We start from the raw sequence: 25,566 nt of genomic DNA on the forward strand, positions 1-25,566 counted from the left end.
CATAGCCAACAATGAGATTCCTTCAAGATGGAAGCAAAGACTTCTTCCACAATGGAAAATGAATGGGTAGGCAAAAGGAAAGACATCACCCACTGACTGGACTTCTAGCTCATGGGAGAGAAGTTTAGGAAATCCTTAGTGGGACAAGAAATAAACCTAGGGAACCTGCAGGTGTTTCTGTTGCTCCTCACTGAATTTAGAAGTAAATTAGTGCAGTGCATGGGAAGCACATCTGTCTGGTGGTCAGCTGTCCTGTAGGACTGCAATTCACCTCTGCCCCCTGTTGTCCACTTCCTTGCTGGAAGAAGCTGACCTTGAAAATGCTCTTGCTGCTTTAAATGCTTGAAAATATTTGCCTTAACTGCTGGGGGGTGGGGGGAGGAGAGTATAGAACAAATACAATTATGTTGGTATCAGTGGGATACTCAGGAGGCCTAATTTGGGTTGGCGTATTTGAGACCAACTTTGGAGATTCCTCAGGAGAGTTGTCCTTTTTGTAAAGACGGTAAGAAGAAGAAGATAAATGTTTTTTGGCAGAATGTCATGTCTTTGCAGTGTTTCCTTTCCAATGTTCTAACGATGCAGGGTGGACCTTGGGAGAAGTGGTAGGTTGAGACTTCTGCTGTTTCAGCTAAAATGGGACAATTGTGGGACACAAGATTCCTGAGGGTGATGGGAACTGGTGGAGGAAGTCCTTTGCTGGGTAAGAGGCAGCCCTTTCCTCTGAGGCCAGAGAGGGAGCACAAGCTATGAGGCAGGAAGCAACACCAGTGGTCACCAGCTTTCCTGAGAGACCTGTTAGGACCAGGTCAGGGCAGGGGGACCCAGAGGAGGAAAAGTGCATTGGCTACTATGAGGGGATCCAGCAAAAAACACAGGAGGAAGGGATCATAGATGGAGATGCCAGCTTGTATGAAGAAGGGTACAGTCCCAGAGGATTGGCTGGGAGCAGATGGCTTGGGATGGTGAAGGTTCTCAGGAAAGAGTCCGTCATGGCTGCTGGACAGAAGAGGAAGGCTGCAAAAGCAGCAGCGAGCAGGAAATCTACTAAAAATGCGCTAATCCAGAAGCGCTTCTGAATAACCAGGATAAAAAAAAAGTGTCCCAGGTATTCGGCGAGGTGAGCGTGTTTGTCAGCTCAGCCTGCCCTCCCCATCTGCCCATCTCCCTAGCACTCCCCACTAGGTGCCAGTATAGGAGCACACCACTGCGCATCCGCTTCGAGGAGGGAGAAAAAGGCATGGTTGAGACCTTTCAAACGTACATGTGCTGGAAAATGTGTTTTCAAATAGACATGTGTTTGTAGTGTTCTCAGGTTTTACTTAATTTCGAGTATACAGCATGGTTGGGATGGCCAGTAGTGTCTAAACCAATCTCCACAGGCACTATTGCTATTAAAATATTAGGTGGACCAGGACAGAGGGCACCCAGCTGCTGCAGCCTTTGAGTGGTCTCTACTGGCCCTGGGCAATGCCAGCCCCAAATGGGTTGACATGGACAGAGCCTTTCCACTTCCATCCAGCTGGGAAGCAACCACATCACCTGATGGAACTTGCTGCTAGAAGAATATTTAATCGTCAAATCAAGGGTTTTATCGGAAAAAAAACCAAAACAAAACATGCTTGGAATCCTTTTTTTTTTTTTTTTTTTTTTTTAAAACCACCTGACAACATTCATTGCTAAACTCCTACTGATTATAAATAATTTTATAAACTGCTTTTGCTCTTCACTTTAGATGCTTTTGCATTGAAAGCAGGATGACACTTGAGATGGAGGATGCCTGGTGGGTACCTGACTGAGCCTCAGAACTTAGCCACAAGATCGCAAAACACATTGCAAGTACATTTCAAGTCTTTCTGGAAGAAAAGTTGCTCCATAACCTGCAGACCACCTCTGCCTGCACTCTGCACTGCAGATTTAGTTATAAAATTAAGTGAATATACAGTGAATAAAGTAATTAGCAGAACAATTCTTTATTACAGACCACTATGGGAACAAACAGTTTGTTGAAGCTCTGATGCCTGTCAAGTCTTAAATGTTCTTTCTGAGAAGAGATTAAGTTGCTTTGGTTTCTCTGTCAGCCATGCCAAAATAAATAGAATGTGCTCAATTGAAGAAAATAAATACTTGAATATAATGAAAAATCAATAGTACCCTTGTTAGTGGGTAGCAGGTATACAGATCTAATCTGACAGGCTGTATTGAAAGTGTAAACTGAATGCTCACACACATTTATTAGTAATGTCAAGATGAAATGTTAGCTTAAATCTTATCAATGAGTTTATAGGACAGGGAGGAATTACTGAAGTAATTTTATCCGAACAGTCCCCACACGACACCCCATTTTGGAAAGGGTAGCTCTCAATAGAGTGTGTATTTGTGTGTGTTTAAAAATGTTCAGATTTCAGGTACCCTTCTTCATTGCCATGAAGCTTTTAGTATTGCCTCAACCTGTCAGCTTCTCCAGTCAGGAAGAAATACTAACAACAAACCTATTTTCATGGAGAAATTTAAAGGAGTCTTTCATTCTTGGCCTGATAGCATTATTCCCATGGGCAGAGGACAAAGAAATATACAGCTAAGGAACAATTTCACATAAAAATTACATCCCTTCGTCCAAAAGCCCTGCTATGTGTCACGCTGTTATGGAGCACATTCAGGAACTGCCTCTGCCCTTTTGTACACAGCTGGCCTTTAGGCTCCATGCAGTCTGCATCCACCGGCCCCACTCATCTAAGAGAACTATGAATTTAAAGAGATTCCAAGCTTTCATTTTCCAAATGTGTGTATTTCTAGTCCTTTTACATAGCAAATGGAAATATCTTAGGAATGGCATTTTTTTTCTTTTACTAGAATTAAAAACAAACAAACAAATGAACAGAGTAAAATACAGTCATCCACAACTACAACATGGGCAAGGAAGGATGTAGTGACAGAAGAAAGGAGACAAGGCTTGCTTTGGTAGGTCTGACCTGCCATCCAGCAGCCCAGGAATCCTCCAGCAGTGGTCACTACAACCTGGTTTGGGGGAAAGTACAAGATGAACATAGTTTCACTCCTCCACCTGTTTAAACTAAGGAAATAGACAGCAAGACTGCAAATATTCAAAGAATCTGTCCTATTATTTTTGGACCAGCATCCTCTGTGACGTGTGTAAGTCATCAGAACAAAAGGAATCCAGTGACAATTATTTTCAGCAATGAAAAGAAATCACCAGGAGATTTGGTTTGGCAGGAGTCACAAGGAGGGACAGGACCTTATTTTTGAGAATGTAGGTTGTGTCATCATGCACTGTCCTCTGGCAGTCATGGTAGAGGCTGGGTTGTCACCTGGGAAGAGGTTGTGCAGTGTATTGTGTCGAGGAAGAGAGAGAGACAGAGAGACTTGAATCTGTCATGTCCATTGACAAGATGCTCCTCTGAGTTGTCCAGCATGAGCCAGTGGACCTTGTGTTTTCTCTGTTTTCTCATCAACACAGAGCTGATGAGGGCCTGAATGCTGGGGAGGGTGCTGGTGAGGAGCTGAGCTCTCCCAAGGTCTCTCTGTTATGTAGGGAGTGTGGAAATAGCTGCAAGATCCCTTGGCTTTGGGCAGGACAGCTCTTTTCCTGTGCCTCTTGTGAAAGGGTGACTCAGGCTCATCAGTGCTTTAATCAGCTTGGAGCCAACACTGGCAAACTTCAGAGAGCCCTGGATTACCTGTGAAGGTGCAGATAACAGGTATGGACGTTGCTTAACTGCAGACACTTATTTGGTGACTAATTTAGGAGAACTATTGTTCCTGATTAAAGAGGGCTTTTCTTCTAAGGATCCCTATCTCATCATGACAGAGATTTAAGTTATATGGATGCTTTCTCTCTTGATTACTCAAGGGACATAAGAACTGTCACAATCACAATGATCTCCTCTTCTAGATCTCCACCAGAGTGAGGGCTTACAGGACATACTTCCCACTTTGTAAACAGGACAGGAAATTTTCTGAACATTTTGTATCCAGGCTTACCTGATCTGGAGCCCCTTCGCTTTGTTTCAGTGAAGCTTAGCAAACTATTATTCTTACTTGTAGCAATTATTTCCCAATAGAGGACTGCTTTGAGTGCCAGAGAGTCATCCTGTTTGCAAAGGGGATGACTAGGTTATTGGAGGCTATTGAACTCTCCAGCCTCACTTTGTGGAAACAAAAATTGCTGTGGGTGCAGCTTACCTCTAACTGCTGCTGATGCATGGAAGCACCGAAGTGGGATGTGAATATTAATACTGCCACACCCATTGCTTTTTTGTATGAATAGCAGCGCCTTTGCCACCTTTTCCATCTCCTTTGGTGTTTCCTGTCTTTCTTGGGAACATGCTTGGCTCTTTGTGGCTGACTAGATTCTGCACTCCTGGAGTGGGCCAGGCACAGGCTGTGCCTCTAATCCACTCTTGGGAAATGGCATTACCCTTTGTGTGTGTGTGAGCACTCGAGCCTGGAATTTTCATAGACTAGAAAATGGGTTAAATCAATTAGAGAAACACAAACTGCAATTGGTTTTGCATGAATCTATTTGCAAGATAAGAATTATCTTCACTCCTCCCCCGTGAACAATAACTGACAACATTACACTCCTTCTCAAATGCTTTTTGATAGGTTAATGGGCCCATATTGAGAGCATATAATTGCAGCAGTTTTGGTTCAAGAGCTGATGTGATGGATTACATCCCTCTTGATGCTTGGGGTTGGGATACAATACAGAGAGGCTGCCTGGACCCTCTGGTGCCAGAGGGCTTAACAAGGTATTGACAGGGCTGTGCATATTAAATCCAGATCAACCTTCTGAATGAACACAGGCACATCTGAACTTACATGGCTGGAAATCTCCTTCCATAGTCTTAAAGGAGCTATTTTTAGTAAAAGTTGTTGAAAAAAAAAGAAAGAAAAAAAGCCCATATCCTTACTGCTGAGATATGAGCTGAAGGAAACTCTCCTGTCAGATCTGTTTCATATATGTTACAAGAACAGCAAAACAGAAAAGTTCAGCAGGGTATTTCTTTCTTTCTTTTTTTTTTTTTTTTTTTTTTTCTTTTTTTCTTAAATTTCTTTTAAATTTATGGGCTCTGACAAACCAGTCTGGAGGGTGCCAAGTCCAGGGGAGTCTAAAGGTATCCTTCAACATTGGGTGATAGCTGCTGATGAGTTTTGGCAGGAATGGTTTCCTGATGCTCTGCAAATGAAAATTAACAAACTCTAGGGCTTCTTGGAAAAAAATAATGCAGCAGTATTTCTTGCTTCAGAGGTCCATGCCGGGAAGTGCCGCTCTCCTAGACTCAGCTTGGGTAGCTTCACTGGATAGTACCACACTCACTGACTCTTTCCTTTGGAATGAGCCAGGACCTTCCCAGAGCCAGGCACGAAGCAAGGTGGAGTGGATAGCACTTCCTCGTACTTGCACAGCTGCCAATTTCAAAAGAAATCATCTTTTTTTTTTTTTTTCTTTTCAGTATTTGTAAACTCTGATTTTTAAATGCACTGTAAAGTTAAAAGCGCATAAATAAGAGTACCTAAGACCGTCTTTCATCTTGCAAGCTCACATGGAGCACTTTTGTCCTTTAAGAGGCCTGATACACATTCCACTTCTCCTGGTACAAAGTTCCCCAAATCTGTCAGCAAATCTTTCATCCCTGCCTAACTTCTTCCAATATGGCCCTTCAAGAACACACTGGAGAGTTTGATGCAAGTCCAGCTTACATAAAGGGAATTTGTTTGGAGTTTTGCAATAGGTGTTCAGTGATAATCTCTCATTTCATGAGTTCACCATGAAACTTGGTATGCTTGTCTTTTTGTGTCAAAGAGATTCCTATTGGAACCAGGTAAATTTTCTAATGACATCCTTCTCTAGCCTTTCCTACTGAATTAAAGTCTTGATTCAGAGAGCCTGATATGTTTTGCAAACTTGTGTCCATTACAGTAACTTTTCTTACTTACTCTTGTCAAGAGTAAGTACAGCTCACATCTTCCTTAAGGCCCTCTCTAGGATCTGACAGAAACAGGGTAAAGACTTCAAGAAACCTAGTGCAGTTAAGGTTTTGGAATATAGTTCTATTCTTCATCCCAGTCCAGTTGCCCTGACTCTTGGTGGTTTTGGGACAGGCAGTTGTCTCTTGACACATCTTCAAGGCCTCCTTGTATTCCATGCCAAAAGACCAAAATTCAGAATTATTAATAAAATTAAATTGGTGTTTTTCAGTTATGTCTAATGTGCAAAATTAGTGAGATGTTGAGATGGAAAATGTGCTGGGGTGCACAGCAGTGTGCTAGCAGTGTGCTAGCCCAAACCATGATACTGTTCACAGCTCATGATTTTGTGGCGTCAAATACACAGGAATGCTTTAGGACAAGAGGAAGACCAATTTCAGAAAAGGGAAGACACTGAAACCACTTGTTTCTGGGTTCAAAACCCCAAATTATCAACAATATCCCTGAAAATTTATTTTCAGAAGTTGTGAATCAGTTTTCCAGTTGAAACATATAAAATAGTTCAAGATGATCTCTCCACCTGCCCCCTGAATTTCCTTTAATGTGGGTAGTTTAAATCTCTGTTCACCTAGTGAGACTTCCTAGCTTTCAAAATCCTGGAGAATTCATACTGGAGAGAGTCATGCCACTTGCTGCTCTTTACTATTTCTGTGAGTAGTCAACATCAGGAAATTCTGAAAATGCTTATGTAAATTTTGTTTCAGTTCTGCATGATCCTTCTCCATGCAGACCTTCTGCAACTAACAAGTTTCTCTGCTCTCTAACCTGTTCTGCTGCTGCTTGCTACCTCCAAAGTCATATTTGATGAAATTTGACATGCTGCAGCTATGTCAGGTGCATGAAGCAGGATAGTGCAAGGGTTTGTTTGGCTATTTGCACCGACATTAAGGGATGTAAGTCCTCTCTGTAGAACATGGGAGCTGGTCCTCTGCAATGGAGAGCCCTTGATCTTGCTCAGATGAAAGAAGATAGTCTTACTTTCTGTTTTGTTTGAAGAAATTAAATACTCCTTTTTTACTCATAGCCAGAAATAGGCAATAATTGTTCTTACTGTTCAGGCTTCATGGTTCAGATGTACACACTGCAGGTGCTTGAGTCTGATGCATTAACAACACTCTCCTTAACATGACATTGTGTGCCTCCTCATCTTGTGGAGTAGGACATGTGAGGCTATTTTCATAAAGTACTATATTTTAGATAACTAGTTAAAAATCAGCTTTTTGGGAAAACGCTGCCTTGCTTTCTATGTTAAGGCCAAAGACCCCCTCCAGAATCTTGTATCCTCTACTGTGTTTTACTGTATTTTGATTAAAAACTCTGTTTGTCACCTAAGAGCTTGCTTCTCTTTCAGTTCTGGTAACCATAAGCTGGCAGGATGTTCTTACTAGGTCTTTAATTCTGCATCTAAAGAAAGCAGGGGTGAAAAAGGGCCATTGCTCTGGAGATTTTAGTGTTTGTTGAGTTAAACATTGCTGAGCAGTCTAGCATCCCCACCCTTGTCATGAATGAATCTGGAAAGAATGAGTTTGAAGTCTTGCTCTGGTTGACTATAAACCTTTATTATATGTGGGATGTTCCTTGTGGAGGGAGGGAGGCAGTTGCCTCCCAGATGAAATAAGAATTCATCAGGTTACTCACTGCCCTGCCGAGCAGGGTGTGATGGGAGTAATTCAGGGTGCCTGGCACCTGCTGGAGCAGGGAGGCTGGCTGGCAACCATGAACCTGCAATCAACCCTCAGTGCACACTGTAAATAACAAAGGCATTTATTTTATTTTTTCAGTGGGGATAGGAACAGTGGTGAGAGTAAACAGAAGAAATTAACACCACCATGTTGCTGAAAGCAGGTGGTGGCATGCCCTCAGCTGTCACCACGGCCAGTCTCTTTCAGAGCTTTTTGTAACAATTTCTGCTCAAGGAAAATTGGTTTATGTCTTCTCCCCTTACCTCATCTTCATTATAAGAAGCAATGGGCACATGAGAAAATCTTTACATTAAGAAAAAATGAAGCAGAAAATTGCAGAGACTGAGGATAACCACTTAAATAATGTTAACTGACAAAGACCACCTCTTGCTCCTTCCTTTCCATTCTTAGCCCCCTATCACAGCTATATCAAAGGATACAACCATGGATATTTTCATGACTTCATTGAAATTTTTCTTTAACTTAAACTTTGTTTTTATGACATGCTCCGGTAACTGACGTTTTGTTCCCAGTTAAATCCACTAGCCAGGATCCATAGTGCCTTTTTTTCATCTGTAAAGGGTGTGCATTTGAGCTATTGGCAAATAATCCTCAGTCAGGTTGTTACTGACTACAAAGACCGTCATAAAATGCTCACCAGAATCACTCATCCAATGTCAGCAATGCAGTTGGAAATTCCTGGTCCTTATGGATATTATGGAAGTTTCACAGCTTCAAGACAGAGGGCAAGAGGGGTTGTGACAATGTTGCTGTTCCTGGTGCCTAGAGAGATTTCATCACCTGGTCATCCTGGGCTGAATCCCCCTCATCTTTTCTGGAAAAGTAACTTGGAAATGTAACTTGGGTAAATTTTTAACTTTGCATGGCCATTGATTAGAAATCCCAGGTGCTAGGGATGCAGCTAAGGAGTCAAGGCCACTGATGCTGGAATTGCTGGACCACAGAAAAATGGGCTGCAGGCTCAGATTCTATTGACTGTACCAATGATTTCAAACTGCTTTTGAGCTTTATTTTCCAGACCACTGTAACATTTTCAGCAATTAATTTAGTTCAAAGCTATTAGATAGACAAAGGAGGAAAGCCTTTACCTCTGAAGCTGTTAATTTCATATTTTTTATGCTGTAGATTGTTTCTCAGTAGACAGATACAGAACTGTAAATCATCCCGTACAACTGTCCAGGTGCTAACAGAATATCTGACAGCTAAATGACACGTGACAGCTGGAGGACAGTGCCCAAAGGCAGAAAATTAAGCCTTCAATTAACAGGAGTCACTTTTCTGTGATTAGATTTTGAAAAGCTGTGGTTTGCATCCCACTGCTTACTTGTCTGGGTGTGCCCTGCACTTCAAGCTAAGCTCTTCAGGTGAAATGCTTCTGCTCCTACAGTGTTTGGAGTTTGTACCTTCAACTGCAGTAAAAGGCATGATTCATGTTACAATTAAAAAAAAAAACCAAACATCAAGGAAATATACATAAAATGTGAGTGTTCATAATGGTAGAATTCACTTTTACAAGTACTTTTATGGGGAAGTGTTTATCCTGCCATAAAAGAGAGGTGCTAGGTGGGTGTACAATGAATTCTCAATTATTCACAAGCAGTTTATCCAGGTTGTGGATTAACTGTGCCGCAAAGGCCCTGACACTAAGCTGGCACAGTGTAAGGGGGTCCATCTGTGCTCATGTGCTCAAGCACAGTGTTCCAGGATCCAGTCCAAGGCTTTAGTGAACTCTGTGTGGCAACAACTAAGTACGCCCTGGCTCCAGCAAAATTTATCCTTGTGGCTGCAGTGCTGCAAACATACTTTGGGTTGCACATTAGCTAATACACCCTCTTGGAGCAGAGTGCAGAAATACCTAAGAGATTGTGCAAACGGCAGGTTGTATCTGGCAAAGCCAGGGCTGAATTGGAGCTAATAAGTCTGGCTAAACTTACGTTGACTCTTTCTGGAGTCAATCACAAAGCTGACCAGTCTTCACTTTCAATATGTGCAACGTGCTAAAAGACATACAGGCGGTGTCAGAACTGTTCTCAGGAGTGACTCTGCACTTCCAGCTCTGGATGCCTCCCAGAGTTTGTCCTAAGCACCTATTGAGTTGAAACCTGGAAATGTAGCAGTCCCTTTCTCCTTCTCATCTTTTCCTCTGGCCCTGCTTCCCAGGTGGGGTCCAGTAACAACTCAAAATGCTCTAGCTGTGACACCACAGCAATTAGAACTATGCCGGATACACAGTGGATGACATGGTGCAGTTGAAATGTGCTTATCACAGAAACACAGCTCTTGGGAAGTGACCATCTAGAGCCAGTGTCATCCATTCTGCCAACACAATCCAGCATATACCACCATGAAATGAAGCCCATGAATTTGGGAAAGTCCATGAGTGTGGGAGGATTTGACCCAGCAGTTTGCTAAAGCTAAAAACATTTATGTTTTTCTAACTGCCTTAACTTAGCACTTTTCCACCTTTCATGCTGAAATTCTCCCTCTTTATATGGTAATGAAGGAAGTGAACACATCATAAAAATCTCAGAAGGGAAAAAGTCACAGATGAGTCACTGAAAGTATTGATAAGATCACTGAATGAAGCTGACCTATAGCTTTCAACCTTCCTGTTTTTCTATGCCCACTGCTCTTGCAGCTTCACAGAACCAGTTATGCCTCTCCTTGGTGTTCAGAGGGGGACCAGAGAGATTTCTTCACCTCCCTGTAGCAAGGACATATGCCAGAGTCACAGAATCCCTTCCTTGCCATGCCAGCATGTCACAAAGTCTTTAGCACCTATAACAGCCTCTGAAAATTCTCAGAGCTACTTATAGCAGCAACCAAAATGCCTTATCACACCCCTGCCTTGGTGACAAATTAAAACTGCAATTTGATTATTAATATCTTTCCAAATAAAGGGCTGGATCTCACTGCCCCTGCTGCTGGTTGCAAAACTTGACTTGACTTCAGTGGAAGCAGATCTGGCCTCAAGGGTATATTTAGAGAAAGCAAGTAGCAGCTATTTTCCGAGTGTTTATTTTACATTTCAGGTTGAGGCATTTGCAAGTGTGGTTTCTGCTGGACTTTGTATAGCTGGGGTTGTGACTAACAATAATAACAAGCGAAGCTGTGACTTTGCCCCAGCCCCGGAACAAGAGGCCCCCTTGTCCCCAGAGTCATGCAGAAGGCACACGGTGACTCACACCCTCGTAATCCCTTTGCTGGGTTTCCCCTCACTCCACAGGAAAGGAACTTTTTTCTCCTTCTATACTTGGCGCAGCCCATGATCCCAGCCATGCTTGTTCCATAGCTGTGAAGCGTGTTGGGAGTGTAACTGCACTGGAACCCACAGGTCAGGGTGTTTAGCAGCCAAGGGAAGGTAAGCAAGGGTATCCAGTGGGAAACAAGGCTCTGTTTTATTCTGCCTTGAGCACAAACCAAACATGCATCATTGTGTAAGGCATTGGGATAAGGGCTCCATAATGCCACAGCCTTTGGCACAGCTCTCCATAAAACCAGTGGCTTCAAGGTGCTCTGTGATTTCCATCCAATCCCTTAGTTTTCAGGTTCTGTATATTAGTCAACTCAAAACACAAGGCGTTTCTGGACCTTTTTTCTGTGGCAGTCTCATGCATCAACTTTATTAATTAATTAATTTAGATATCTCCTTCCTTGCAGAGGTAGCATCCTCAGGTGATGCTGTCCAATCGATCTTAGCACATACAAGTGTTGGCTTCCTGTGAGATTATGGCTCTGGAGCACTCACGCAGGGGCAATCTGGAGAGTATCGGTGTGAGACTAGTGATGGTTGTGAGAGGCTTGGAAAACTGGATATCTGTCAAGGCAGCCTGGCTTTGTCACTCCTCTGTATCGTGTTCAGAGCATCTGAACTTATGGTTGTTTGGACAACAGATAAAATGCAGGTTTTTTTTTTCCTCAGGCAAGTGATTTCTCTTTTTTCATACCTTCCACTGCTTATCAGCTCTGCTTTTGTTTCTGATAGATTCAATTCACATTTAGGAAGCTGCCTTTGCAGTTGAATTGGATTCCTTATAAAACTCCATAACAAATGTGTTAACAGATAGCTAGATTTGAGGGACACCTGTATTTTGCTCACAATAAAGTTCCACCTTTTCTTACCAAAATGTTCATGGGCTAGTTGAGTGCCGCAACCTTGAAGGACCAGCCACATGCAGGTCCTTTGCCAGACAAACCCTTGCTTCAAGGTGGCACAGCATTTTGAGGAGATCAGCTTCTCTCATGACTGAAGACCAATCAAGACTGGAGCAAAATCTAATCAAAGATATGGCTTCTTTGGAAAATGGTCAGCTGTTGCCCCTTTGGATAAAAATTTTGACTGTTTAGACCATTTAGGTTTAGATTCTTGTAATTCTTCCTCAAATAAAGCTCTTAACATCACATCATTCAGAAGTTATGCCTCTACTGCTGTTAAACCAGCAGGAGAACTAGCTGTTAGGAAACCCAACCTGTGGGACAGAGGATATCTGTACCCTGCAGTCACAGCAGTGACTGCTGTGGCATCTGTATACCTGAGATAGCTGCATAGCCCTGAAACTGCAGTGCCTTTTGACACCTGCATGCAAGAGGCAAAAATACATCTCATGTGTCTAGCAAATCCCTCACTGCCTGCTAACCCTATTCCTCTGTTTCACGTAAGCAAAACTACCCAGGGCAGCCCTTCTGTTTACCTCACTGACCAGGTGTGTGCATGGTTCCTGTGCTGGGGATCTGTGCCACAACTCAGCAGCAGGTACCTGGTGATTGTGGTTTCAGTACAAAAGGTTCATCTGTTAGACCAGGACATGGTCATCTTTTCTCAGCCATGTCACAAGGGCACACTTCTTTAATTTTCTCTCCAGAAGAGGTAATAATGTGCATATTTGGGAAAATACTCATAATCTAAATCTCTAGGACTAACTAATTCAGTGTAGTAGATCATACAGACACACTTCAAAAGTCCTTAAGCATCACTTTTGTGGGAATTGACTGGGGGATTCTTCTTGTGCCGGCACCCTGAGTAAGTATAGGCTTTTTTCTATCCAGAAAATTTGACTATGTGTCTTGTCAGAACTAGGACTAGATTGCAAGTAAGAAAATTCACAAGGTTTTTGATTGAACCCCATGGGAAGCCAATGCTGCTACAAATTCAAATAATTTCTGAGGAAAAACATAAGTCTTATATAAATGTCCTCAAAGTCCACAAATTCAAAGCGACTTTGTGTGAAACCATTTCACCCTTCAGGCATTCTTGGCTGCTTGTTTTGCTCATTCTGCCTCTTCCCTGATGCAAAAGCAGTTCCTGTGTGCCCAACAGGAGCTGAGGGGTGGCTGTGGAGGGGGCAACTGGTGGAGGGGCTGCAGCAGCTCGACACTGCACTGTGGGAGCCACCCCAGCTCCGCTGCTGAGGGCAGTGTTGGCTCACAGCGCACGTTATCTTCTTGCGGAGCTCCTTCTCCCAACACATAAACAATTTTGTTTTTGTTTAAAGACTTTCCCACACGAGTGTCTGCCAAGTTCAGAGGACTGCTCTTTGAGACTGCTCTTGAATTTTTTGGAAATGGAGATGAGATTATATAATAAATTCAGTTAGTCTCATTGAGGCAGTTGGGAGATGCTGTTTGAGACTATAACGTAATAGCCAACGGAATTAAGAAAAACAAAAGAATCCATAGTGTAAGTGGGGAAGCAACTCAATTTTCAATTTAGTAAGTTTAATTTGATGCAGATTCACAGGCAAATCATTTACACAGTAAACCTGAATAGATTGATTTCTCTTACAATAAACAGCATGCCTTTTTTTAATATACAGCTTGTTGTACACCGTGTTGCATACATATGGACTCGATCTCAGAGATCTTTTCAGCCTAAAAAATTCTATGATACAGTGTTTTTCAAGTAACAATCAACTGGTGATTTAAAGAATTATCACTGGTCTTAGTGCTGGGACAATATCGAAATTCTTGTTGTTTGCCAAATGTCTGTGGGTACTTTTTGTTCAGCTCAGGTCTTGCTCTTCTAAATAATTAAACACCCCAAATGCAACACTTACAAATAATAATGCAGGAGAAAGATTCCTTTTTAAATTTCAATTTTCACTCAGTAACCCAGCATTTCCAGAGAAACTGAAATTTAAAAGCACTGTGGAGTCAAGGAACTGGTCTGGCACCGGGACTGCAGGGAGGCATGCTGGAGGGGCTGGACACCCACTGTGGCTTCTCTCGGTGTTTCTGGTGGAACTGATGCAGTTGGCCAAACTAGCATTTTCTCATGGAAATGCTGCTGGCAGTGAGGCTGAAATGGGAGGGAGAGCTATCAGAGCTGCATCCCTGAGAGAGAGGGAACTGCTCATGTACTCATCATCGCTAATCCTCCTGAGTAATGGCTGTTGTGGTCAGTGAAGGCAGGTATTGCTCTGCAGAGGGAGAAACTATGACAAAATGTACAGACAGCACAAAACCTGTAACATTGCTTGGGTATCGTCCTGTCTCCTTTTCCGTGGTATCTTTCTTATCTTTTTGTGCTGCCTTAGTGTTTCTCACATAGCCAGTTCAACCTCTCCTCTGAAAAGGAAAGGGAGAATTAGTAAAACATCAGTAGCAGTGATGAGAGGGCTTCAGTCTTAGGACATTTGAAATGGTACCATAATAATTTCATTTTTAAAATTGCATTTATTTATACAATTAAAAAAATACAATGATCAATATGCTACCATCTAAAATGTCCACAGGAAGATAAATTCATCTTATATTTTGAGAATTGAATAACTCTATTTGTGTACTGAACAAAGAAATACATCAATTTTACAGTGATCTCATAGTTAATTATTTCTTAAAATGGAACTTGATTCTGACTGCAGAAATGTTAGGGACTCTTGGGAGCTAAAAAACCTTGAAAATCCCAAATTAATAGACCATAAAACAAGTGTGTAGTTCAAGATTTTAGAGAGAGTATTTCAACTTTTCTATTCTTTCTGTGTAACCAAGGTGGTTGTATTTTATGTAAGGTCTTTAATTCATACTCTTGGACCAGGCTACAAACTGTTTATGGCATGTTTCTTTAATTATTTAGGTTTTTTTTTCCATTACATTATAGTTTTTTCCATATAAAGTTAAAAAAAAAAAGCTGCTGTATTCTGAAAGATAAGAATGAAGAACCTGCTTATTATCATGGAATTATAGAATCATAGAATATGTTGACCTGGAAGAGACCCATCAGGGTTATAGAGTCTAACTGCTGTCCCTGCACAGGACATCCCAAAAATCTCACTATGTGCCTGAGAGAGTTGTCAAAATGCTTCTTGAACTCTGTCAGTTTTGGTGCTGTGACCACTTCTCTGGGGAGCCTGTTCAGTGCTCAACCACCCTCTGGGTGAGGAACCTTTTCCTGATACCCAGCCTAAACCTCCCCTGACTCAATTGCATGCCATTTCCTCAAGTTCCATCACTGGTCATGAGGGTGAAGAGATCAGTACCTGTCCCTCCACTTCCCCTCATGAGGGGAAAACCACAATGAGGTCTCCCCTTAGTGCATGAAATGCCCTTTAACTGTTGTTTCTCTTAGCTGAAGAGGTGGTTTAGCCTGAATGTGACAGTGACACTTGCTCTTCTTATCTACCAGAAAAACCTCCAAACCCCAAAAACCCCAAAAACCCTCAACCAAACAAAACCAAAAAATAATCACCCCCCCAAAAAAACAAAACAGGAACAGCAAGGAAGAGAATCCAGAAGGATAAGAGGAAGGTGCCATATCATCCCTGTAGTAAATTGTGTCTCCTCAGACCTCCTTCCCCCCAGGGTCATGCTGGGTCTCACCTCTTTCACAGCTAAATATCCCAACTCCAGTTGTCACCAAGTATTTGAACCAGGGCTACAGAGTTAATTTGGGAGCTCAGTGTCCCTGTGCTATATAGTCTAGAGCTACCTCTTATGGATGTTTTCAAAATGCCTTAAATCAGTCATCTTCTGTGAGACTCTTAGGTAGGGACTCATACCAGATGAAAGAAATGTGAAAACAAGGTTTAGTGTTGTGGATAATGTCTGCCATTCTATTAAAAACTTAGGAAAAACTTCTGCTCTGTCACTACATGGAGGAGGAGGAAAATACTTTTTCTAGTTATTAGAAATTTGTATGATTAGTATGATTTATACCAAATGGTCAAGGCGGGTAGCCCTGTGATTATACCCTTTTGTAATGATGCACTTCTGCATCCTTTAGATGCATTTATTTATCTGGTGACTGCTAAAAAAAATGCATGGAAAATCTGACAAGCAAGACAGACAATGGACTACTTTCTCCTTTTGCTCGTTGTTTGTGTGATTAGAGAAAGTATTTTAGAGCATCTGCTTCCCAAATTACAAACCAATCTGGTCCAGTTGTAAAAATTTACAGTTATGCATCGCCCCCTGTAATCAGAACTAATGAAAGTTCACACAATAATATGATCAAAACCATCCCCAATTAGTAACACTGTTGCTTTTCTCAGAATGGTTGCTACAAGAAAACAAAACCTTTATGTTCATGCTCTTGTTTCTTCTGGACCCTATACAACAGCAATGTTCAGAAGAGTCTTTTAAAGATCAATCTTACTTCCTGAACAGCACTCATGCTGCAGACACCCACAGATAGGACCAGACAATACTGCAGTGTCATGAAAAGGCACTTCCAGAGGAATTTACATCCTCACACTTTTAGCTGCCCCCAGAATTTATTAGTTAACAGATCACTGTTTCCTGTTTCTGGAAGTCTTGGTCTTTTGATCATGCCACCATGTTCCTGAAATGCGCAAGAAAATGGAGGCTCTGGATGCCTGTTTCATTTGATGAGCACAACAGTCCTGAAGCAATCCAAACCATGCATAATTTTTGGCCTGCTCACCTTGAAGCAGGCTCGTTGTTTAATCATTACTTGCACCAGATATCAGAACACCAGGTTTACCTCTGAGAGCCCAGCAATTTACCTCAGAAATGCTATGGCAGAAGTAAAGGGGCTGATGCCAATCCTCATGGTCTGCTGACATTGTGATCCCCTGGGTCCATTGAATGACACAGAGTTACTTGTGATCAGTATGAACAAAAAATGAGGGATGCCCCTTTGCTCTGACTAGAAGCTGTTAGTTAAAGCAAAATTAGAACTACACTTAGGCTAGTAACAGTGCCAAAGCTAGGTGTCTTACACAGGAACTTCCTTCTGAGAAAAAAAGGATTTAGGTAGTAGTAAGTATTCATTGATTAAAAGGTTGATTGCTTGATTAATTGATTGACTGATTCATTAATTAATTCATTAGAAAATTGATTTGAGAGCAGCCCTGGGGATGCTGGTGGGTGAAACATCAGACACAAGCCGGCAATATGCACTCAGAACCCAGCAGGGCAACAACATCCTTGGCTGCACTAAAGCAGTGTGGCCAAGACGTCAAGGGAGGAGATTCTGCCTCTCTGCTCTGCCCTGGTGAGACCCCAACTGGAGTGATGCATCAAGGTCTGGGGTCCATGGTACAGGAAAGACATGGATCTTTTGGATGGGTCCAGAGGAGGACAATGAAGATGATCAGAGGGAGGGAGCAGCTCTTCTGTGAAGAGAGGCTGAGACAGATGGGCTGCTCACCTGGCGAGAAAGCATTGGTGAGACCTTAGAGCAGCCTTTCAGTACTTAAAGGGGGTTTGTAAGAAAGACGGGAACAAAGTAGGTGTCAGGGCCCTTAGCAACAGGACAAGGGGCAACAGTCTTAAACTGAAAGATGGTAGGTTTAGATTGGATATAAGGAAGAAATTTTTTTATGATTAAGGTGGTGAGACACTGGAATGTGTCTCCCAGAGAAGCTGTCAATATCCTATCACTATTCAAAGTCAGGTTGAATGGGGTTTTGAGCAACTGGATCCAGTGAAAGATGGTCCTGGTCCATGGCAGAGGAGTTGGACTAGATAATATCTACACCTCCCAACCCAAGGTGTTTTATGGTTCCATAATTTGAAGCATCCTTCTCCCTCAGATCTGGCTTGCTCGCTTGTTGAAGATGCAGTTCATGGCCCCATGAGCTAGAGAAGTGGGTATTATAGATGTGGTTGCTGAAGAACTCCCCAGATGATTCTGATTTCTTGAAATATTGAGAAGAATCAAGATTGAAGAAAACCCAACTTGTTTCTCTTGAGGAGTTCTACAGCTCTTGAGAATTGCCAAAAAAAGAGGGAAAACTTGCCAATGTAATAAATGTCTTTCTAATATGTTGTGACCCAGACTGTGCTCTTGCATCACAATCCCTGTAAGAACATAAAAATCTGCAATTCCTCCTAAAACCTAGCACTGCACAGTGTTGTCAACCAGATTTCTCCTCAGCACTGGGCTTAACACAAAAAATTGCTAGGGGAGCTTGAAGATAGAGTGAAAGTAGGAATAAGCATTATTGTAGTTTGATAGCTGGAGCTTTTTGAAAAAATACAATTTTGTGTGTCAGGACATATTCCTGGTTTTTACAGTGATACCTGGGTGTTTTCAGAATTGTTTCCAAGATTTTTCATGTGCAGTGTAAGTTTTTATTTGCTTTTCTATCCAATTCTCACTGAATGGAAGTTTTTCACATACTGCTGCCCCTCCTCCACTCCCCACCTCCAGTTCATAAGCAAGTTTACTGAACTCCCCAGCAGCTCATGTTTATTTTCTTATCTTATGTTAGAGTGCAAAATTAAAACACTTGATTTGTCCTTGGCAAGTTAAAAAGCATATTATTTCTATAGCACTGTAAGGCTCTGAAGCTCTTTGTGAACAAAAAGAAACTGAAATACTGTAGCATGGGGCAATGCATTGCCAGACCTTGCAGACGTTCAGACTGGGCACAATGGAGCACACGGAGCCATTCCTTGCTTAGCTAATTCCACTGGATGCTTTGTGGGTGCATGCCCTGCTCCTCACACCTGGTGTGTCCAACCAGGACGTTTCACTGGAAAGACATTAGAGCCATTGTGCTGTGTGGGCATGGCCCCTGGGGATAATTCCACAGAGCACCTTGGTGCCAGGTGTATTTCTGGCACCAGGTCACACAAAAGTCACCAGCCAAGTTTTACGACACCTCAACTGGGTTTTGCTAGCAGTCATCTTGCAGTACCATTGACGTCCAGGTGGAAAAACTGCCTTTATTCACCTCTGCAGGATGTTTTTTGCAGTGTCCAGGGAGCTCTACCTGTATTTATAGCTGAGGCAAATAGCACCAGGGTAGTGCACCCCACAATGATTCATCATGGTCATCATAAAGCTGTAATACATTATTTAAAATGCTGTTAAATATTTTTTTAAATGTTCCGTATCAGTTAAAGTTAAAATCTAAATCAGTGACATTAAAATCTAATTAGTAATTAGTTAAAAGATTGTTAAAAGTTTAGTTAATTAGATAAAAGTTAGTTAAAATATAGTTATTAGTTAAAAGATTAGTTAATTAGATAAAATCAAATTAGTTATTAGTTAAAATCTAAATCAATCAGAAAAAAATTCTTTATCTATACAACTGTAATTAATTTTAATGTTGAATTTCAGCTAAAAGCACATATTCAAACGGCTCTCTCCTAGTCTGCTGACAGAAAAAAAATTTCTTATCACTGTTGAATTTGAGGTGGGAATAGTATAGTAAACTGTAAGTTTTAAGAAACTGAGTAGTAGTAAGTAAAACTTGAACATTATGGAACATTTCGCCATTTCTTTATGCAAAAGTCTTTAGAGTATGTGCACACATACTTGTGAATGTCTCAGTACAAAGTACTTCTCATAAAAATAGCCACTACCCAGCCTCTTGTCCAGTATTATCCCTTTATCAATGCCTACCGTTTCCTGAAAAATAAGCACCGTTTCCAAATAATCAAGTCTAGATCAAGACAGAGCAATTTCTTGAAGGTGGAGGGTAAAGTCAAGTGTTTTAAAGCTGAAGTACTATCGCGAATGAAATTCTTTTCCATTTTCCCCCCTTTACTATGTCAGATGAGGGTTATATTTATGAACAAGTAATTTGCCATCAGTTGTTGCAGTTTGCCCTGTGGTTTGATGCAATAAACTTTAGCACATCCACAATCAGATTGTTCCAGTTTTAAGCCTATCATAAAAGCATTAAGACTGCTTTTCCTGAGACATGGAAGAAGTATTCAGTCACTTAAATATCTCTCCATTCCCTCCAAATATTTAAAAGTGCAAGTGGGAAATGCTCGCCTAATATACAAAAGCAGTGTCCAATAGCTGGAAAAGAAGATCCTTTCAACTGCAGGTTATAAAGATGGTTATCTCTGGGAGAACATTCCTCATCTTTTCCATATGTTTGAAATAAACTGTCTTCTGTGATTCTGAAGTTCTTTTGGCAAGAGAGGAAAAGTGTTGAAATACTATGTTTCACAATTTTCCAGACCAAATAGTAACTTATCTAAACGATACATTACTGTATTTTGCAGCACATAAGCTCACCAGCTCTCTGCAAGTCGATAATCCTTTTCATTTTTCATTACTTGATAGCTGGAGAGGTATCTCGCAGAGTTATCATAGGCATTATCAGTGCAAACAGTGATATGAAGCCAAGGACCTTTGTGATCATAGCATGTTTTCTGCTTGTATGGGATATTTTAATGCAGTCTCAGTGCCTCATTGAAAGCAGTCCAGCAGACAAGAGATTATTTCCCCTAACTGTTTAGTGAGCAACAGCTATTTGAAACATTTGACATTACAATGGCGGAGAGTCATTGGCCACAAACTAAAATCTGTTCTCTTTATCAAAGATTTTGTTCTTATATTATTTGAAAAAAGCAATACAATTGGCAGCATTTGGTTTTGGCAACACACAGAAGCTTTTGTCCTACAAAGTTATGTGATTTTAGCTCTGAGTGAATCTTGGGAAATCACATCATCTCATTTTCACCATTTCTTTGTGCACGAATCTTACAGCATATACACAAAATCTCATGAACCACTCAATACAAAATATTCCTCAAAGGAATAAAATCTTCACAATCGATTCGCCTCCTGAAGTCAGCATGGTAGAATTTTGGTATAAATTTCTTGCTTCCTTAGCAGGCATCCTCTTGTTTTCTGTAACTTCTTGTGTCTTAACAATGAAAAACATTTCAAGAGCTTTGTGCTTGGAAGCTGCGTTAGATCTTTTTTATGATTCACACTCTTTGCACTCTGTCTTGCTGTAAGCAATTCAGAAACTTCTGCGTAAGTGACCATGAGTTGTCTGACACTTATTGCCTTCTTCCCTCCTGTCTGCTCCAAACAAGATCATTTCTACACTTATTTAGTAAAGCTGACAATCCTATTTTTTAATGTTTTTTTCTTTTGAGGGAGGGGTTTTCTTGACATTTTAATAGAAGAGCACCAGTTTAGTTGTTGTCACAGTCCAGATCCATGGAGGGGTGTAATTTGAGCAAATAAAAGTATATAAGTATACTTACACTAGCCTTTAAATCACAATGATTTTGTCAGTTTCAAAACCTTGTGTACTAGACTGACTGATCCCACAGGCTGCATACAGTACAGGCAGTATTTGATCCAGGACATGTATTTAAGATAAAATCACTATACATACCAAATTTATTTTATTTTTTATCCTGATTCACTGTAGCAGCAGCTCTTTTGGTAGGTAGATGACTTTGGAAATTATTTTTAAGCCCCTTCTTTCTTTTCAGCCACAATGGAAATGATGGTTTTGAAAACTTTTAAACAAAATTTATCAGCCTTTGTCATTAGAAGTATTGCACAAGTGTATTATATTATTTAAGATGAGGAATGCAAGACTTCATCTGAAAAAGAGCATGTGTAAAGGTCTGGGGAGGTTCCCACAATGGGATCTTAATTTATGAGGGACTCATCAGAGGACCTGTCTCTAAGTGAAGTGCCGGTGGAAGAGGTTATGGGCTCCATATGCACAATGAACAATGCCAAGTCGTCAGGACCAGATGGTATTTACCCAATGGCTGTGGAGGAATCCAAGCAACAAATAACTGAACTGCAGTGTTTAAATGCACACTGAAAGCTAGCCTGGTAACTGAAGACTGGCAGTTGGCAAACTAACACCCCAATTTTTTAATTATGTTACTTTAAAAAGAACTTTGTTCAAGGGAATTTCAGGGGAACTACAGGAGTCCTGATGTCTATGCTTGGGCAAGTTAATGGAAACAATAATGAAGGCCATTAATTAATAAATATGTGTAAATATGCTGTACTGTACAAAAGACAGCATGGTGTTTGTAAAGGGAAGTCTATAGTTGAAATTCTATTAAAATCTTATTTATGAAATGTTATTTCTCTGGAGGACTCAGCAAACATGTAGGAATATTCCATTGATTCAGTCTACTGAATTCTTAAAAGTCTTCCATGAGACCACAGAAGTCACTCCTAGAGAAACTGAAAAAACATGGCATAGAAAGCCCTTGTATGCATAAATAATTGTTTAGAATATAGGAAGGGAAGAGTAGAAAACACGGTCTATTTTCATGGCAGATTGTTTTCAGTGGAGTTCCAGAAGATCTGTGAAAAAACCCTTGATCAAAATATTTATATGGGATCTGTAAAAGAGCTTAGTAGTGAAATAACACTGGGGACAGTTTTAGATTGTTCAGTAATGCGTCCTGGGGCCCGGGGGTCTGTCCGACCCCCGGCTGCCGCTGCCGTGGGTGTCCCGGATAGCTCTGGGCTGATAGGCTCAGTCTGTCCAGGTCCCTCAGGCTCGGCTCCCAGCCACAGGCAAGCTTAGCGAGCAGCTCTGGAGTGATTTCAGCTCTTCGGTGAATTCAGCTCTTAGTGAGTTCAGCTCTTTGCTTGCTAAGTGCCTCGCAGACGCAGGGATGAGAGAGGAGAAGGCTGTATGCGGTTCTTTATTTGCAGCTCCTGCGAAGGTTTCCAGTGACAGCTCTTCCGCCAAACTGGGCAGAGATGGGGGTTGATATAGGGTACAGGGGCGTTGGAAATTGTCCAATCCCCAGGGCTGAGGAGAATACGACCTATGGCCTTACAGAGAGATAACAAGGGTCTGAGGGTGGAAGAGGGGCTGCTTTGGTCCACTCACCATGACTAGGAATTTCTTATCTTAGGCGAGTGACCGCCAGGGAGGCCTTGCAGGGCCTCTGCCTGCTACAGGATAGCAAGATGATGGCTGGCTGTGAATGGTTGCAGATGGTTTTACAAGATTTTACAAGTTCAGGATAGCAAGATGATGGCTGGCTGTGAATGGTTGCAGATGGTTTTACAAGATTACGTGGCCAAATGGTAAAATGGCAGATGAAGCTCCATGTAAATAAACATCAGGTGATGCACATGGGAGAAAATGATCTGGAAATTAAATGTAAAATGCCAAGGCCCAGGTTGTTATCCCTTGTGAACAGCATCTTGGCACAGTAATAGCTGCATGAAAAAGTCAGCCCTGTGCTCACTAGCACTTAAAAAGCAAATCAGATGTTAGGGAGCATTCGGAAAAATATACAGAATAAAACAGTGTCTGTCAGGGCACCACTGCTGTATAGATCCATGGTTTCCATGAGCATGGAGTAGCATGCAGGTCTGAATCCTCTGCAGCAAAAGAGAAGCAGTTCCCAGCAAGGGTGTTGAGGGCAGCTGAAGGAGTGGGAGAAGTTTCCGCAGATGCCATGAGTGCATGAGCAAGGCTTTTCAGCTTGGAAAAGAAACCTCCATGGGAGACCTGAAACCAGAGCCTAAACAAGCCTTGGCAACAAGGCAAGGGGAATCAGAGACTGATCATTGCCCCTCCCAGCTTGAGACCTCACATCCAACCAATTGATCAAGGAATCAGCTTCAAACAAAAGAGGGTGGTTTTTAGTTCAATATCTTCCGATCATTTTCTTTCTTAGTTCTAGTCATTGATCTGAAACCCTGTCATTCTGAAATCCAGTTACTCTAGAACCCAGCACAGCATCTCAGAGGATAGCTGTGGCCAGTACAGGAATGACACTCAGGTCTCAGCTCCTCCTCTAGCAACAGGCTATTGAGCCTGGATAAAAATTCCCAGTCTGATATTTCCACTTAAAATCTTTTAAGCTTTGCCAGAAAGATATGGCTTGAAACAATGCTTCAAAGCAATATCACCTAAGGCCTATATGTAGGAAGCCTTTTCTGTTTACAGAACCACCAGTTAACATTTTCTGATCGTGTCATATTTATTTACCAGGGTTACAAATGCAAGAAACAGAGGCTTGAGGTAATTTCATGTTTAATAGATGAAGTCTCAAGAAAAAAGACATTATCTTATCCATTTTTTTATATTTCAGAGGTGTGAAACCTTTTCTTCCTGACAAGAAGTTCAGTATTTACTTAAGATAAGGAGGAGTCCTACAAGGAAAAAAGGTGATTACCTGATTAACAGACTTATTCACTCATTCATTGAATCTTCCACTTCCTCCTATGGCCAGTGAATGAAACAAGGTGTAGCTGAGGCACCCCAAGTTAACAAGCAAAGAAAAGGTAGCTGAGGACGCAAAAAGAACAAAAGGAGATCTCTTGGAGAAAAAGGCAAGAAATAGCTCAAGGAAAGAAAAACCCTTTAAGAGAACTAGAATAGGAAAGCACGGCAATAGTTTTATTTCTACAGTATTTTAAACAGTATGTTCATCTGGGTCTCAGGTATGATTTATAGCAGTACACTGGATTTTAATGTTGCAGTAGTCCTAGTTTTTCTCATTCTTTTTCCTTTTCTTCTTTTTTCTTTTTCCTTTTTTTCTTTTTTTTTTTTTTCTTTTTATTCCCCTACCAGAAGCAAACATTGTGAATTTTCTGTGAAAAAGACTTTATTCTGTGCTGTTTAAACAGTTCCTAGCATAGTGTCCCTGACCCCATCACGAGGATGTGCTTTGGCAAATAAAAACCAAGAAGAGAGTGTAGTTGGAGATGAAATGCTGAAAGTGAGCCTTGATGCTCAGAAAAGATGTTCCTTTGGTATTTTTTTCTATGTGTTACTATTATTATTCCTTTAAGCAAACAAACACATTAGTTCACCTCATTAAAATCAAAGAGAAAAATCTGAGAAATGTAGTTCAGCAGCCAAAGTCTCAAAATCCACCTTGAAATCTTATTGGCTATCTTCTCGAGGGAGGTGTAAATCTTCCTTTTGTTGGCTTTTTATTTCTGAATTTGGCTCTGCTCCTGGAAATCTTTCCTGAGAGGCCTCCACTTGCTATAAATGTTGCAAAAGAAGCCTCACTATTTGCAATGCCGTTCTAATTATTTTTCTGATGGGCCAAGAACCGCCTTGTGGCCATCTGGGGAGAGCCTTGATCCTGAATTTCTAACTCATCCTTTGGAATCATTCTGAACATCGAGCTCTTGGTGCCAGTCAAAACCACTGTGTATCTCAGGGCTGGGCCTTTAGTCTGCCTGTGTCCCTGCTAACTCAACTGAAGATTTCCATCTGATGGTTGTGATGAAATGCAGCGGATTCCTTGCTGGGAAGGCAACAGGAAAAAGAGATTAAAAAAACAAATAGCGAGGGACATGAAGGGAGGCTTCAGAAGGCTTCCTGGCCATAGGAAACCAGGAAGAGTGACTGTATCTTATCTCTTACTTGTGCTGTTCTTCTGGGATCCTGCTCTAAGGGGGGTCTGTCCACGAATTTAGGAATAACACCCAGTTGTCCATTGCACTCTTTTTCAAACAACAACAGAAGGATTCTGGAGGGAATGCAGTGACCTTTTTAATATATAACTTTGCTTGCATTAGTGGATGGCCTGGGGTAAGAAATGCTGTCAGGAAAACACAACGAGGGCTTGGTGTCTCACAGCAGATCAGATAATTTTGCAGTAATAAGGCAGGAAGTTCAAGCTAGGCAGCTACAAGAAGGTACCCAGAAAAAAAAATAACAAGGAAAAAAAACAA

The 25,566-nt window shown here is 41.4% G+C and overlaps 1 long non-coding RNA gene across 2 annotated transcripts; it reads left to right on the forward strand.

Moving 5' to 3' along the window:
* The first annotated feature begins 3,611 nt into the window (after nucleotides 1-3,611).
* Nucleotides 3,612-25,530, forward strand: LOC137474333 (uncharacterized). 2 transcript variants are annotated; one of them, XR_010999307.1, is made up of 3 exons: nucleotides 3,612-3,719; nucleotides 24,108-24,318; nucleotides 24,449-25,530. It is a non-coding gene; the product is annotated as an uncharacterized lncRNA (long non-coding RNA). The 2 variants fall into 2 exon arrangements; XR_010999306.1 differs by lacking the exons at nucleotides 24,108-24,318; nucleotides 24,449-25,530 and adding an exon at nucleotides 5,271-5,894 and having other exon boundaries at nucleotides 3,621-3,719.
* Nucleotides 25,531-25,566: the final 36 nt, after the last annotated feature.

Source organism: Anomalospiza imberbis, chromosome 1, assembly GCF_031753505.1.
Source record: "Anomalospiza imberbis isolate Cuckoo-Finch-1a 21T00152 chromosome 1, ASM3175350v1, whole genome shotgun sequence".
Taxonomy (NCBI): domain Eukaryota; kingdom Metazoa; phylum Chordata; class Aves; order Passeriformes; family Viduidae; genus Anomalospiza; species Anomalospiza imberbis.